This window comes from Orbicella franksi, chromosome 10 (assembly GCF_964199315.1).
Source record: "Orbicella franksi chromosome 10, jaOrbFran1.1, whole genome shotgun sequence".
In the NCBI taxonomy this organism is placed as follows: Eukaryota; Metazoa; Cnidaria; class Anthozoa; order Scleractinia; family Merulinidae; genus Orbicella; species Orbicella franksi.
In genome coordinates, this window is record NC_138154.1 from 1,740,335 (window position 1) to 1,757,364 (window position 17,030).

The following is a 17,030-nucleotide window of genomic DNA, read 5'->3' on the forward strand; positions in this document are numbered from 1 at the left end:
CCAAAAGCTAATCTTGATCCATCAATGGAGAAATTTTGAAAAATGCTGCAAAACCGGCATTATGAGCTACATAAGTACCATATGAAAACAAACCATTCCACTGTGGAATTCATCTCATTATAGGGAAAAAATAGTCTTAAAAGCTGAAAGATTAAATTCACACCATGAAATGTCTCCATCTTGTAGATATATTTTTTAACAATGAAACGACGTAAAAAGAGAAATACTTGTTGGTTCTTTGTACACTCAACACATGACAATTTTATCAGTCTTATCACTTCTTGCGTGGCACGAGACACAAAGCACGTACTCGATAGCTTGCTTTACACTGCTACGTTTCAAGAATTAGGTTATGTACTGAGAGAAATGTATCCATGGTGAGTAGTTGTAGCATATGGATTACATCATTCACATTAGTCTTTTTTTCTGTTTGAAATCATTACATGAAAGGTTTTTTTGCAGAACTCTGGCACTGAAATGTAAGACCACAAAATAATGTAAAACAATTACTGGAAATGTAAAGAAACAATTTGTAGCAAAAAGTGTGATATGCATTGCAAAACGCACGACTGTAGCAGAGCCCCTCCGCACCAAAGGCACGCGAGCACAGCCCCATACCGTAGAAAATTTGGTAACCCATTGATCTGAAAAATTTTGGTTGTCATGTGACTGTCCGTACATACGTATGTCCGTCTGTACACTAATACCTTGAAAACTAAGAGTAGCACCATTACCATAGCTACATTTTTTATTTTGGGCGTCCACGCTATTGTTTATTGACAGCTGTCACAACAAGCTATCCACTGACCAGTATCACATGACTATATTGCGGGCTCAGGTTTAGAGCTCATTGAGGTTGTGTGCGTTTTAAAAGTTGACCACTGACCAGTTACTGGTTTACCGATAGGATCACAGGCTCAAGTCACGTTTTATTCTCTGGTGGAGAAAGAAGGAGTACTCGCAAAGGCAAAATTTTGGTGCAAATTAACCCCTGACACGTTGTTGACTTTTCTTTTGACATATTCCTTATACAATCATCTCTTGGAAAGTCCCTGATATATTGCATACGTAATTTCTCCAATCTTGGTTAGGATTGTTGGGCGTAGTTTGTTAAAAGTTAACTGGAAAAAATAGCAAAACCACACGCTGAACAATTACATGCTCACAAATGATCATATTTTGAGTTTCTGATCCAAGAAAAAATAATTCTCTCTTTCCTTTATCGTCAATTATTGCAATCAGGAGCTCTGCTTTTAGGCTTGGCTAAATCTATATATTAGTGGAAAGTGGACTTGTTTAAACAAATGGGAACCCTTTTTGTTTCTCTTGTTAAAATCATTGATGGGGAAACTTCTGTGCACGTTGTGTTGCAGATGGAATAAAATTTAACATTATTGTGGCTGTATAGGCACTTATCAGAAAATGTTTTCTATTGTTTGACCTATTTGCATCGCCTATGATTGAATTGTGCAATATCTTTGTTAGACAACTATTCAATCTGTGCAGTTTTTACGTGGTTTCTGTCGCTGCGATATTTTATTGGTCACTTTGGATTCTTTTAAAATTTTCCTCATCGCTTTTCCCATGAAGGGTCGCCGAGGTATGTTCTCATATCTTTAAAATAAAAATTGTTTGCTTTGAACGTCTTATTAAATCTTTCGCTGTAGTTTTTAGCCATGCAAAATCCTATCAAGTGACCATAGTGTGACAGCAAATTAGTTGAAATCAGACACCATATTTACTTTTCAGCGTGCAGCATGAGCGAGGAGGACAGAACATAAGCATTTCGCTTGAGCAAGCAAGAGACTGATGCTGGAAGGCTTCACTACTTTTCTGGATTGCTGTTTAAGAACAAGAAGATGATGTACTTTGCTGAACTTCACGCATCACAATGGTTATTGTGTAGGATTCTGAGTACACCAGCACGTAATATTTGAATGTAATATCTAACCGAAGGTGAGAAGAAGACATTATCACGTTCTTCTTGATTATCTGATCACAAGGACTTGCCTATTGTTTTCGTTTCTAGCAAATAGTGTTGTGATTATCACGATTATAAGAGCGTTAGTACTCAGCACTTAAGAAAAGCCCAAAAATAATGTTTATACCAGGTTTTACATTGAAATTTCCTCTTTCAAGATGTCAGAATTCTTAACGTTTCAGTGTCTTACAGGTAGCAAATTTGCTGATTGAAAAAGTGTGCATAATAAAGAATTTTGAGGAAGCAAATTTTAGTGTTTAAGTGGCTCACTGTGACCTTGAAAATTAACCCACAGAAGTATAATTGGCCTCAAAAGACTTGTTAACTCCTCAACAAGAGGTTTCCAGGTTTAAGCTGGAGTGTTATTGTGATGACAATTGAATAGGACAAAATTTATGATAAGATATGAGTCACTAAATTTTGCATGTTTTTGACCAGAAATGCGGCCATGATGAATTTGTGATATTTTGGCAGGTTTAAAAACTATTTAAAGAAAATAAACCCTCCACATTTCTAAGCTTACCATAGGCTATCCCTGGGAGGAATATGAAAAATTTTGATTTTTCATCATGTGCCACATTTTCGATATGGCTCGGTCTTTGTGGACATTCCATCTTAATGGTTGTAGCTTTCAGTTCTTTCCCGAATTTCCCACTAATGGAAAAGGTCAGTGCAAAATTAGACTCCACATTTTTCAGCCAGTGGAACCTGAGAGCGTCTCTTTCTTCTGGTGGGATTCTGACCTGTAGAAAGGCTTTCTTGATATCACCAGTAATGGCAACTGGATTGAACTGCCCTCAAACCAACACACTCCATAGCTGGTTTTGTAACAGTGGACCATTGTTCAGACATTCATTTAGAGATGGTGCATCGTCCCGGCCCTTGTGGAGGCGTTGTACACTAGCCTCAACTTGGTCCTTTGACAGCAGTTTCACACACCACTCTCTGAAGAATATAGAATTCCCAACCTTCAACGGTGTTTGGGGTGGGCTCCACTATTCCATCAGCCAACTGTTCTTTAATTATGGGATTGTAGTCACCACTGGACGTCATCTTCTCTAATTTCTGTACCAGACTAGCCAATCTGCCCAGGCTTCCTTATTGTTTGGCAAGGGGGATGATTTCCCTTCCATGGTAGACCGGTTTTATACCATCCTTCTTCCCTCCTAAGCAGCTGCTCCTTGAACTCTTCATACACTACACTCTGATCGCCTGTAGGGGTATCTGCTAAACCAAGAATGTCCAGTTTACTCAGTGTTTTGTAGTCCACTATAGAGATTTGTGTGAGAAGCATGTTGGTCGTGTCTAGTTCATGGCCCGGGAAGTGATGGTCCAACCAAACTTAGTGTAACTTGCAACTGGATCCCATTCTCTTCCCACACAATGAGGCCAGGTGGTGCTTATTCTGGGGCATTTACTGTCATTAAGGATAAGGTGAACTGGTAGGTGGGCTTTATCATCTGTGTCATCCATGGTCACGCCCTTCATTTTGGGATATTTCGCTAAAAGGTTTTTGTAATGGGGGTTCTTTAACATCATGAGGTTAGGCTTCTCCACTTAAGTAACGTCTGCTTCCATCTCATAGTCTCCCTTGAGCGAGCATAGCTTGATTCAGTAGATGTCCACTGGTGAAATGAGGAAAATTCACACTCCAAATCATAAATCGTATGAACAGTCCTACCTCAATCAAGTGAAGCAAATGGGAGGAAGTCTACCTGCTTTCCACGGTGCTCGCTCACAATGAGGATACGGATTAGGTTCCTTATCAAGGGTTTTTTCTGTTGAACGACACCACACCTGAAACAAGGTTCCAAAGCACTGGGAAAAAAAGCTTTACAGACCGGTGCCAGTGTTGCACAAGATATGTTGGCAGGAGAAAACCTTAAAACAGCAACAACAGAACTTGTAAAACTAGCCCTCGGTGACATGTCTTTCCAAAATTCATCGCAGTGAGGCACTGATCAGAAAGCTACAAAAAGGAAAGCGCAACCAAGGAAAAACAATTTGCCTCCAGGCAAAAAAACATAAAAACATCTCCACAGCAGAAGAAACCCGAAGAGAACTTTTCTTTCTTAAAGTAAAAATTACAATCTCTTTACAATTGCTGCACAAACATCTATCACCAAGGGTCAAGGGATTGAGTATCACCCCCTTAGTAATATCACTGATAGTGGCCCGACTAAGTTTAACATATCTGGATCTGGAGAAGAATATTTAGATTTGGCAAAAACCCAGCTGTTTGTTAAAGTCAAGATCACTGAAGCAAAAGGCACCGCTTTAGATGTGACAAAAGTAGGGCCCATGAACTTATTTTTCCATTCCCTGCTTTCACAAGTGGATGTTTCTTTGAATGAGCAACTAATCTCCCCACCGACCAATACTTACCCATATCATGCCATGATTGAAACGTTGTTAACTACGGGGAAGACGCTAAATCAAGTCAACTGTCTATGGCTATGTTTCACAAAGATAACCCTGGAAAGATGGATTTCGTGGATCCTGTGACTGAACGTGATGATGCTAATAAGGGTTTAAATGCTTGATATGCATTCACAAAACACGGTGGACATTATGGGTCCCGTCCACAGTGATATTTTCTTCCAAGACTGTTTAATTTTGACTAGAGTTAATCTAAGACTCAAGCTCAACAGAGCTAAAAGCTCTTTCTGCTTAGTCCCATCAGTCCCTGGAGCAAATTTTAAGGTGGCTATCACAGAAGCAATTCTATACGTTCGAAAAGTCAAAGTGGCTTCCTCTATTACTCTGGGGCACGCAGCTGCTCTAAAAGCAAACTACTACCACGTACCCTATCCGTCGAGTGGATTGCAAAGTTCTCTCCATCCCAACCAGATTCAGTAGCTTTACACCGGGCAACCTTTTCCTGGTTCACATTCCAAAGCGCTTGGTATTAGTTCTGGTGGATACAGAGGCTTTTAATGGTACATATTCCTCCAGCCCATATAACTTTAACCATTACAATCTAACCCAAGTGGGTGTTTACATGGATGGGGAACAAATAATAATAATAATAATAATAATAATAATAATAATAGTAATAATAATAAACGAATCTTTAGACAGGATTAACCCATCAGTACTATAAAATACTGTTACCAAAGGGGTCCTGTAAGATTTAAAAATTTAAAAATTTAAAAAAGGTAAAAAGTTAAAAAGGCAAAACTACATACATTGGAAAACATATAAAAACTCACGATTAAAAATTACAAGTAAAAATGTTTGTTGGCCTTTTGCCTAAATAAGAGCCTAGAGTTCAGAGTTCTTATGTCCGCTGGTAAACTGTTAAAAATTGAAGCCCTTAAAAACGAAAAACTCCGATGGCCAAACTCCAAGTACATTTTCAGCAGTTCGATCAAGGAAAATCTATTTCTTGTGTTGACATTGTGACTTACCCTTGTAAAATAGTTCTTAAAAGGCATACATACATTTCCAATTAGACAATCAAAAACATACAGACAGACTTTTCTTTTCAAATAACTGTCAACTGATGGAATATGAATGTCAGTCTTGTTTTGCAGTCCTGAGGAAATGCAGCTTAGTCCACGATGTTCGAGGTTGCGAATTAGTTGCCTGCGCGTATTTGAATAGCTTAGTGTGATTAGACTACAATAGGTAAAAACAGGCATAATCATAGCCCTGTAAATGCTTTCTGCAGCTGCACAAGTGATGGAAGAACGAATTTTCTGCGGTAGAGTGACTCTCCCGGTCGCTTTCTTGTAGATTTTGTTGAAATGGGTTTCAAAACTCAATGTAGGATCTAAATGGACACCCAAGTACTTGTAGGTTGTTGTGCTGTTTATAGGTAATCCATTTACTGTCAGATTGAGCTGTTTACCTTGGAGACAACTCAACCTTTGTGCAGCTCCGAAGATCATCGCCTCTGACTTCCCTTTTTTGAGATTTATGATCAGTTCATTCTTGCAAAACCAAGTTGCCAGATTGTTGATGTCATCATTTAGATTCCTTTTGATAACATCAAAATTGCTTGAAGAAGTAAAGATTACCGTGTCGTCGGCATACATGATGATTCTGGATGATTGAAGAGGTTTGTGAACATCAGCAAAATATATATTGAATAGCAGCGGCCCAAGAATGCTTCCTTGTGGAACCCCAGTAAAAACGGGATTAGGTTCTGAAAGAACACCGTTGTATTGCACAGTCTGCTTTCGTAAAAACAGGTAATCTGTGAACCACTTCAGCTCATTGTCACAAATCCCATAAAAGGGCAGTTTGTTTAGCAGGCCTGAATGACTAATGGTATCAAAAGCTTTAGACAGATCAATAAAAACTGCTCCTGATACCTTGCCATCATCAGCTTCTTTCCTTACTATGTCTGTGAAGTATGTAACAGCCAGTTCAGTAGAGCGTTTAGAACGAAAACCAAATTGATTATCAGGAAGGAGGTTATTACTTTCAAGATAGGACACCAGTTGACTATACACCACTTTCTCTAAGATACACCACTTTCTCAAATAAATCGGAAACCCTTGTTTCTCAAATTTATTGAGACTGGCAGTCAAAATTTCTTAGCCGGATTTCAAAGCCTTTTTTCTGGAACAGAGAAGTTTTCCTAGGATGCGGGCAATCAAATAAATAGAAGTGATTATGGTTCTGGTTACACAGTGTTCGGTTTTGACTTATCCCCAGACCACTGCTTGGATAATCATGAAATTTTTGAACTTACAAAACAAGGAAGCCTTCATACCTAACTTCGTTTTGGAGAAGCACTCACCAACCAGTTAACCTCATCACTTATGCCGAGTTTCAAAACGAGATCAATATTGATGCGAGTCAAAACATTCTGTACGACTACACAAACTAGAATGAATACCAGTCAGCTGGCGATTATTTTCAAGAAAGATAAAAATACATGTGCTGTGTTTCAAGGAGTGTACCCTTTGGATAAACTACCCACAAGTGTTTCATTCTTCCCAGCCTTGTTAATTGCCAATGTGGATACTAGTGAGAAGCCTGGATTGCACTGGGTTGCATTTTACTTCACAAAGAATTGAGAGGGGGAATTTTTTGTGACTGTTATGGATTACCCCTGAGCAATTATACTGCAACAATAATTCTAATGATAATGACAACAATAGGGATAACGATAATGATAACAATAATGACAATAGTAATATCTCTCAAATCCATAAAAACTGATGTTTCTTACTGTTTAAATTTTAAACAGTCCTGACTGATACTTGTAAATAGACTTTTATTACAGCATTACTTTCATAGACCTGACCACAAGGGACAGGCTTGCATTAATGCTTAGTCGAAATACACCAATTAGTTGAGTTGTTCAACATCTGGCTTAACACAGGATATTTATAAACTATTATGTGTACCTAATAGTCTCGTTGTACTTTTATCTTGGTCAGAGGAAGAGGAACTGGAAAACAACTTTTTTCTTTTGACATGTTACTGCTTGTTAGCTGCAAATACACACAAAATGTACTATGTATTAAATTGATGTTTCTGAATAAGTCAAATACTAAGTTTCTAATAGTTACGATTCTTCTAGCATGGGTAAAATCTTAAGCTGGGAGAAGTATTAATCTTTTGTTATAACTGCTAGACGAAGTTGGAAATAGATCTTAATGCTGTAAATAGTTTCTTAATCTAACCTTTTAGGTGTCCCCAATTAGTAGAGGGTTTCACCCTCCCCTATTTTACCTTAGACAGGCTAATAAAGTTGTTGATTGATTGATTGACAGGTAAGGAAATAGAGGATTTTGAACAGCCTACCTCTGTTGAAAACAACAAACGTCATTATTAGCTTACAGAAGGTTATCTGAATTCCACCATCTTCATATTCACCTTCCTCATCCTCTCTCAAATGTAGTCCTAAATCAAAACCAGAGGTATCTTTTCACCAGGCATAGTAGCCTATACAAGGAGTTGTTTTTCACATGATCACACTAAGGCCACTAAGGGTGTGTTTCATTTAGAAAATCCAAGATTGGATTCTTGAATCTGCAAGAATCAGAAAACGGATTTTGCATTTCATTACTAAGCAGATCAATCCAAGATCTCTCGGATTATGGTGTATTAAAGGGATGGAAGAATCCTTGCCCGGAGTGGATTCTTTGGTTCCTTTGATGCACCAGGATCTGAGAAATCTTGGATTTATCTGTTTAGTAAAGAAATGCAAAATCCATTTTCGGATTCTTTCTGATTTGAGAATCCAATCTTGGAATTTCTTAAAGAAACGGCCGCTAAAATGTGATTTTTAAATACTGTAGAATACCAATTAAAGTTTCCTACTGTACAACAATGCCACGTTAACAAAAGATAGTAAATTAAACATCTATTGTGATTGAACACTTACAGGGACAAAAATATGAACACACATAAGCACTGTGGGGACTGTTTAGATTGTGGGGACATTCCCCATACTTTTTGCTTTTTGATTAAGAACAGTGTGCAGACCTTTGACATTAGTTCAATTTGTTTATTGTTTCAACTTTATTGTTTATATTATTTATTCATTAAATTACTTCATAGTAAAATATTCACCAGTAACCATACATCATTTATTTAATCCCTAAATTCTACAGCACTAAATCAGGTCAATACCACACTTCTGACAAGATGTCATATCCCCAGACAGTTGTCAATTTGTCATTTGGAAAAGAGCAAATGTCCCCGGAAAGGACCACCTGATTTATACAAGAGCCCCCTTTTGACAGGCCAAAATTAAAGAAAATGCACAAATTCCCAATCCTGCGGTCAAGTCATTATATTATCTTAAGCAAAAGTAAAAATCACAAGAATGTGCAAATAAGCAAATTACTGAATGGAACAGTGTGGACTTCCACTGAGATTCTGAAAAAGACAATGATACCCTTTGCTTCAGTCAGTATTTTCTTAAGAGTTGGGCTCAGGCATCAATAACATATGGATTTTTCCCTCCTTTCCCTATTTTTTTAGATATGTGAAAACTCTGGAACTAGGATTTGCCAAGAGGGAAACAAAGCCACAAGACTCGTGAGAGTTTGGAGGGAGTATATGTACACTTCATTTGTTCTTCTTTTACATCCGTGGTACACAAATAATACAGTAATATTCCATAGAAAAAGGAGTAAAAACTCGTACAGTAACAAATCCCAGCAAGATTGAAGGTAATAAATGTCCCACAGTAAGAATTATCAACCTTACAAATGCTCCAGGGTAGAGGGGATAGGCACATGATTTATTGTTATGAATAATTAAGGCCTGGAGACAAAGGACATTGAGGACAAAGCTAGTAGGTTAAAACCATTTTAAATGGTATTTCATTTTCAACTACAATACTGTGTGTTCTGTTGAAAAAGAAATACTGTGCTTTCTTTACTTTTTCCTATATTTAAAATTTTCTTTGATTACAATAAAATGCCTTAATTTACCTCATCACTGTCATACTTCTGGTTACTCAAGCCTACAAAAAAACAGTCCAGTGTATACATTTAATCTTCACCCATTTAAATTACAGTTATTTTGATTTTGATTCTTTGTTTCTGGAGTTCTCCTATGGTGATCTATCAAATGGAAATTTTACCAGGCCCATGAATGCTGATTGCTTTTAAAATTTTAGCAAAACTGAGAAGAATAATGCTAGCAAACAGCAGCAAGCCTACAAGCAATACAAGACATCAAGCATTAGAGACTGAAGCAAGTTATTTACAAGCAAATTAACACGTGCCAGCTGTAAAAAGAACAAGAAATTCAACTATTTTGCAAGTGCAGCATGATGAATTTCTATATGGGTTTGCCATTCGTGCCATATTGTAATATTAAAAAAAATGCCTGTTATAATTATGTGTGCAGAAACTTGTGACCCTCCCTTTTCTTCACTGCCTAGTTTTTCATGAACCAACTTTTTGAGGGGCTAAAAAAAATATGACACTCCCCCCATCTACTTTCTCACAAGTTTTCTGCAAGTACAGTGTACCTGGTAGATTGCTTGTAACATCTCCATCACAAGAAAAGGACTTTCACTCTGGTAAGCTGCAAAACACTTAAAAAAATCTTTTTTTCTCATAGATCTACATGACAACAAGGAACAAGCCTGCACCAGTGACATACAATGTTATAGTGCAGCTCCATGTGTAAAGTGTATCAGCAGAGCACCATGGGTAAATGGTTTCGGTTTGAAAACCATCAAGCCAAGAAATTTTTGTCATGACATCACCATACAAGTAAGCGAGTGAGCATCTGTCTCTACAGACTCTCAGGAAGGAGGTGGGGAGTCTTGAGGTAACCCGAACAGGGGAGCTACAGGAATGCCACAGATCTTTTCCTGGAGGGAAATTGCACACAGATAATACTGCTCTTTTAGGCAGTAACATATTTCTGGCTGAAAATAGTATAAAAATTGCATTTAATAACCAGTTTGAAAGGGAGAACTTTTTTAGCCAAAAGGCTGCTCCCAAAAACAGAAGTTTACAAAAGAAAATTCATTCTATTGTTATCTCAACAAATGATCAAAGAATTGATTTTACAGTTTTAAGGTAGTGTTAAACCGATGCAGAATGTGGAAGAGAACAGCAGAGAGCAAGAATTATGCCCTTTTTAGCACCCAATCAAGTTTGCACCTACTGAGTTCACACCCTTCTAAACTCAATGTAAACTTTCTATTTCGAGTTTGCTACCCCCTGCACCTTTTCGAGTTCACCCCTGACAGACTAAAATATTATAAGTACATGTACCTGGGAGCTTTGCGACTGTAATGTCTGAAATTATATCTTCTTTGTCAGAGGAGGAGGAACTTCTACTTTAGTTCTCTACACAAAGACAAATGCGTAAAATCTGACGTCTCTTACTGTTGAAATTATAAATAGTCATGACTGATTCTAGTAAATAAAATCTCATTACAGCATTTACTTCGTAGTCCTGACCACAAGGGACAAGCTTGCATGGTGCATACATTTACTTTTCAACCAGTTAAATTAGTATTATTCTTGTTATTGGCATTACAATCCCAACAACCAGCCTTGTACACAGGGAATGGCTGAGTCTGTCCTTGTAGGGGAAAAAAGACTTAATTCGACTAGTGTTTCGGAATATAATTTTAAGACTGAAACAACCATAGAACCAGTAGATACATGATTTGAGCTGTTGTGTGACAATTTTACTTTAAATCCCTAGATAAGGTAAAACTATGAAAATTTCTTTTTTAGGGACAGTAGTGATAGGGTCCTTAGGTTTGTTGTGTTTTGTTCACAACATCGTTCATGTTGTAGGTAATAAAACCGTGGGAGTACCCAATGCATGACAAAAGCTTGTTGAGATTGTCCAAAGCAGATTGGGTGACGAACAGATGCAAAGACACCGATATGTAAGGGCTATTTTTAAAACGGGTAATGGGAAATTGAGGAATGGGTTCGGGAATCTTTAAAATTGGGAATCTTTAAAAGCAGGAATCTTTAAAATGGGGACTCTTTAAAAGGGGGAATCTTTAAAATAGGGAATCTTTAAAAGCGGGAATCTTTAAAAAGGGGTATCTTTAAAGCAGGGAATCTTTAAAAGGAAGAATCTTTAAAATGAAGAATCTTTAAAATGAGGAATCTTTTAAATGGGGAATCTTTAAAAGTGGGAATCTTAAATGGAGAATCTTTAAAACGGGGAATCTTTAAAAGCGGGAATCTTTAAAAGCGGGAATCTTTAAAAGCGGGAATCTTTAAAAGCGGGAATCTTTAAAAGCGGGAATCTTTAAAACGGGAAATCTTTAAAATGGGGAATTGTTAAAAGCGGGAATCTTTAAAAGCAGGAATCTTTAAAACAGGGAATATTTAAAAACGGGAATCTTTAAAACAGGGAATCTTCTAAAGCGGGAATCTTTAAAATGGGGGATCTTTAAAAACAGGAATCTTTAAAATGGGTAATCTTTAAAAGTGGGAATCTTTAAAATGGGGAATCTTTAAAAGCGGGAATCTTTAGAACGGGGAATCTTTGAAAGTGGGAATCTTTAAAATGAGGAATCTTTAAAAGCGGGAATCTTTAAAAAGGGGAATCTTTAAAACGGGAAATCTTCAAAAGGGGGAATCTTTAAAAGCGGGAATCTTTAAAATGGGGAATCTTTAAAACAGGGAATCTTTAAAAGTAGGAGTGTTTAGAACGGGGAATCTGTAAAAGTGGGAATCTTTAAAACGGGGAATCTTTAAAAGCGGGACTCTTTAAAAGCGGGAATCTTTAGAACAGGGAATCTGTAGAAGTGGGAATCTTTAAAACGGGGAATCTCTAACAACAGGAATCTTTAAAACCGGGAATCTTTAAAATGGGGAGTCTTTAAAAGGGGGAATCTTTAAAAGTGAAAAATCTTTAAGAAGGGGAATCTTTAAAAGGGGAGATCTTTAAAAGCATGAATCTTTAAAAGGGGAATCTTTAAAAGCGCAAATCTTTAAGACAGGGAATCTTTAAAACGAGGAATCTTTAAAATGTGGAATCAGGTCAATAACTTGAAAATGTCTTCATTTGTTAAGATAATAACAAATAAACAAGCCAATCAAATTATTCAAATAACATTTTCTCTGCAATTGATCACAATCATGCGTATGATCATTTAGATTTTGCTCCAATTGTTAAACATATATGAGTTAAACTCTTACCAAATAGGCTGATTCATGTATTCATACACCAAGGGAAGCTTGCCTAGTGCTTTCTCAAACTATTTCTCGCTGAATAATACTATTCATCAACATTATACCAGGTCTTCTGGAAAATTTCATATGAAATTCAAAAGAACAAATTATGGAAGATTCTCTATAAAATATAAAGGTCCTATGATTTGGAATACTTTCCCAGATGTTTTAAAGAATATAAGGTCTTTGCAGATGTTTAGAAAGAAATTGAAAACTTCCGTGCTTAATCAAAATATTGATTATTAGATAAATTTAAATCATTATCTTTATTATTGCTGTTTTGTGGACACAGATTTATATGGCCACCAAATATTATGAAATGTTATTGTTGAGTTATGTTATATAATTGGGGGATCTCCTTAGAAAAGCTTGTATGAGCTTGCTGGGATCTCCTGCTACTCTAAAATGTTATTTATTATATATCACACTGTTGTAATAGATGAGTGGCAAATAAAAAAAAACAAGTAATGTGTCTGCAAAAAAGAAAACATCAGGTAAACTGTCTCCCTTCAGATATAGTAAGATATTAATGATAAGTTAATAAAGATGGTGAATTTTAAGCTTGGTAATGAAATGTGAAGGTGAATTAATCAACATGACACGAGCGTGGGACAAAGAAAAATCCTGAGTCCTCGACAGGAATTGAACCCATGACCTCCCGAACACCGGGCAGGTGCTCTATCCACTGAGCTACAAGAACTCATGGAGAGCAAGGTCATTTAACTGAGTTCAGATATGATAGGTGTCCTGCATACTGCTAGGATCAACGCTATCGAATTCATTGTGAGTAGTGATAAGTTAATAAAGATGGTGAATTTTATGAGTTCTCGTAGCTCAGTGGATAGAGTGCCCACCCGGTGTTCGGAAGGTCATGGTCATTCACATTTCATTGCCGAGCTTAAAATTCACTGTCTTTGTTAACTTATCACTACTCACGATGAATTCGATAGCGTTGATCCTAGCAGTATGCAGGACACCTATCATATATGAACTCAGTTAAATGACCTTGCTCTCCATGAGTTCTCGTAGCTCAGTGGATAGAGCACCTGCCCGGTGTTCAGGAGGTCATGGGTTCGATTCCTGTCGGGGACTCAGAATTTTTCTTTGTCCCATGCTCGTGTCATGTTGATTAATTCACCTTCACATTTCATTACCGAGCTTAAAATTCACCATCTTTATTACCTTATCACTACTCACGATGAATTCAATAGCATTGATCCTAGCAGTATGCAGGACACCTATCATATATGAACTCAGTTAAATGACCTTGCTCTCCATGAGTTCTCGTAGCTCAGTGGATAGAGCGCCCACCCGGTGTTCGGGAGGTCATGGGTTTGATTCCTGTTGGGGACTCAGAATTTTTCTTTGTCCCACACTTGTGTCATGTTGATTAATTCACCTTCACATATGATATTAATGTTTTTACAAACAAAGGCAACTAATGAACTCTAAATATGGCGTAAACAATAACAGTAATAGTCATCTGTAGCTTCGATTTCAGATAATGTGATGCTCTCAAAGCATATATTTTTTAAGTATCTAACAATTATTCATTCCTTATCACTTTGATCTTTTTGAATTTCGAAGAAATTAAAAAATTAAGGGTGCAAAGTAGACACCTTTACAACAACAACGACAAAGAACATATCATTGATAAGCTAGACTGGCATGAAAGCATTTCCCATTTTAGTTAAGAATTAGCAGCACTAGGGGTCCACCCAAATTTGGACAGAAGCTTACTAATGTGTTCCACACAAAAGCATACTGTAAATTCCATTGGCACAATGAGCAAACTTCCCATAAAAGGGGTATCTTGCCCGGACACGAGCACTACTAGATGAGACCGCACATTTTGTGGTGCACCTGTGCATTGGAGATGGCCAGTTTGTCGGTCACGATAACGTCTAAAGTCCCTGTAGACTATGACTGAATCGTCTGGCACATCCTGGTGAGGGTTTGGAATGGCACCACCGCAACCATAGCATCTGGAAATGTTGGTACCAACTAGCCACTTAAGCAGAAAAGAGTTGGTCGATCCTGTATTGGGCATTCCAGCTTCCCAACCCCCATAGGATTGTTGCTGTGGCATCACGATTTTACAGTTCAGAACTCCTATCTGGTTTGGCAAGATGTCCCTCTGCTGAAAATAAGATATGGCTTCCACATTGTGACTTTGTTTCAGCAGAAATCCACTGTTTGACAAACCAATAGCTGGGTTGAAAAACTCGTTAAAACTGTTGGGATCAGCAGACGACTGCACGAGAATTTGGTTAAAGCTGGATACCAGGTTCTGACTAACATGACTTGCTGTTGGGCTCCTATCATGGGCATAAGGTATCTGCCTTGAGAGAACTGCCATTGTGGGGCTCTGGTCTGGAGGTAAAGAAGGATCTTCTTTCCTCTGTTTAGCGAACTGTGAACAGGAATCTTGCAGCAAATTGATGGTCTCGAGGACAGGCTAAGATCTTCCATTAGATCTCTTCCGGTTACTAGGCTTTTTCCCCTCATTCTTTGGACCGCCACTCAGGGCCATATCTACCGCCTTTGGACCCCTTTTTGAACGCTTGCACCAGGCTACTAATTCTTCCAACTTGTTGTTGACTTGGGCTACAGCAAGGATGTGTTCACACAGCCCGGAGGAGTGGTTTACACGAGAACGGTTGCAGGTCAAAGAAACACCTGTGCCTGGAGTCACAATGTGTATCTTGTTGTACACTCCAGCAACCAGAAATTATCCATCATTCACACCAGGTTTCTGGATGATATTTCCTGGGGCAGCTATCAAATTGGTGGCTTTGCCAAACATCACTTTGAGGATGGCAGTGGGTATATTAGTTATACCGCTTTCTTCTGCAGTGAAGGCCAGCAATAACAGAGTTGTTGCCACCACTGTTTCTCCTAGATCTCGGAGGGGATCGTTTCTATAGTCCACTTCTGCTGCCAGGAATGAGGACAATTGTCTCAAATGTTGTGTGTGGGTCAGCTGACCAAACATGATGTCATCTACAATGAGATGACCAAACCCGTCTCAAATTTAGTAGGGACCTTTGCCAAAAACAGCACAGTCTTCGTTTTGTTGTTGAGTTTTGTTGAGTTGTTGAGTTGAGAAAGGAGGCCATGTTTAATCATAAAATTTGCTGCCTTTGGGTCGTTGTTAATGTAGTCTAATGGGGGATTCCCAGTCCGGCATCAACTCTAACAGCCTTTAACATGGATTCCTTCATTTCATCAGCCTGAGGAAAAATGGATAATTTGATTAAGGGATTGGTTATTTTTGGGGGGTGTTTTTGTTGTAACTGTAGTAACTAACTACTGGGTGTTGTCATTTGGGCTGACAATTATGCTTAAAAATAGAAGAAGATATAATGAAATATTTACAAACACAAAAGCTAAAAGTTTACTCTCACAGTAAATTTATCAAATATTTTCTCTGTCATGAAACTTGCTAAGCATGGCTTTGGTTTTAACTAATTATGTGGAGAACTTTTCAATTCAACAGAGCTTGTTGGTTTGAAACATATCTTAGCGATGAATTATTACTTGTAAAGGACCGCCTTATAACTGGGTTACAAATGTCTACGGTCAGGTGACAAACTAGGTGGTTCGTCTGAACTCATCTCATGTAAGCTGATCTGAACATTCTGTGTTTAATGAGATAAAGGCCACTCTGCAACATCTGGAGCTTTGCACTGTGCTCTTTTGAGCCCTTATCTTTGTAAAGTGTGAAGAGTTGAACTCGGGATGACCGAGAATAAAACTACAATCGTTTACAAAATTGTTGAGGCATTTAACCACAGTACCACTTATTTAGAGTACCATATCTAATTTTTTAACCTTCCCCTAAGGGACCCCATTTCAAAACAAAATTGGGTGAATTGCAAACTCCAATAAACTACACTTAGCAGGGAAAGAAGGGATTTCATTTTCTTTACGTACTTGTATGCCAATTTATTCATGAAAAGTGTGTTATATTCGTTTATCTCAACTGCGTTTGTCCATAATTGTAGCCAAGTGTCAAGGCGGAGGTCTTAAATACGGTAACTCCAACTTACAATACGATGTATTGCTGAAAACAACTAGGACAAGATGCATGTCTACCCAAAAATCTGGCATATTTTTTGGTATTTGGGTAGTGACGTTTTCGTGGGATTCAATTGAACTTCGTACCTTTTTGAAAGCAATCATAGAATGACATCTTTGAGCTGCCTGTTAAACCACAGGTTCTCTCCCTTTCGTCCCATTTCTCTTTCAAGTCATCTAGTTTTGTCTTGAATTACATGTACTCTTCACTATCGCAATCGACCAGTCCGTAATATTTAACCGTTCCTTCGTGCTTGCCAAATATCTCCTGTATAAACCAGTGTCTGATGTGTTCCTCCAAGTCCCAATTGGCAAGTTCTTGTTTGATGTTG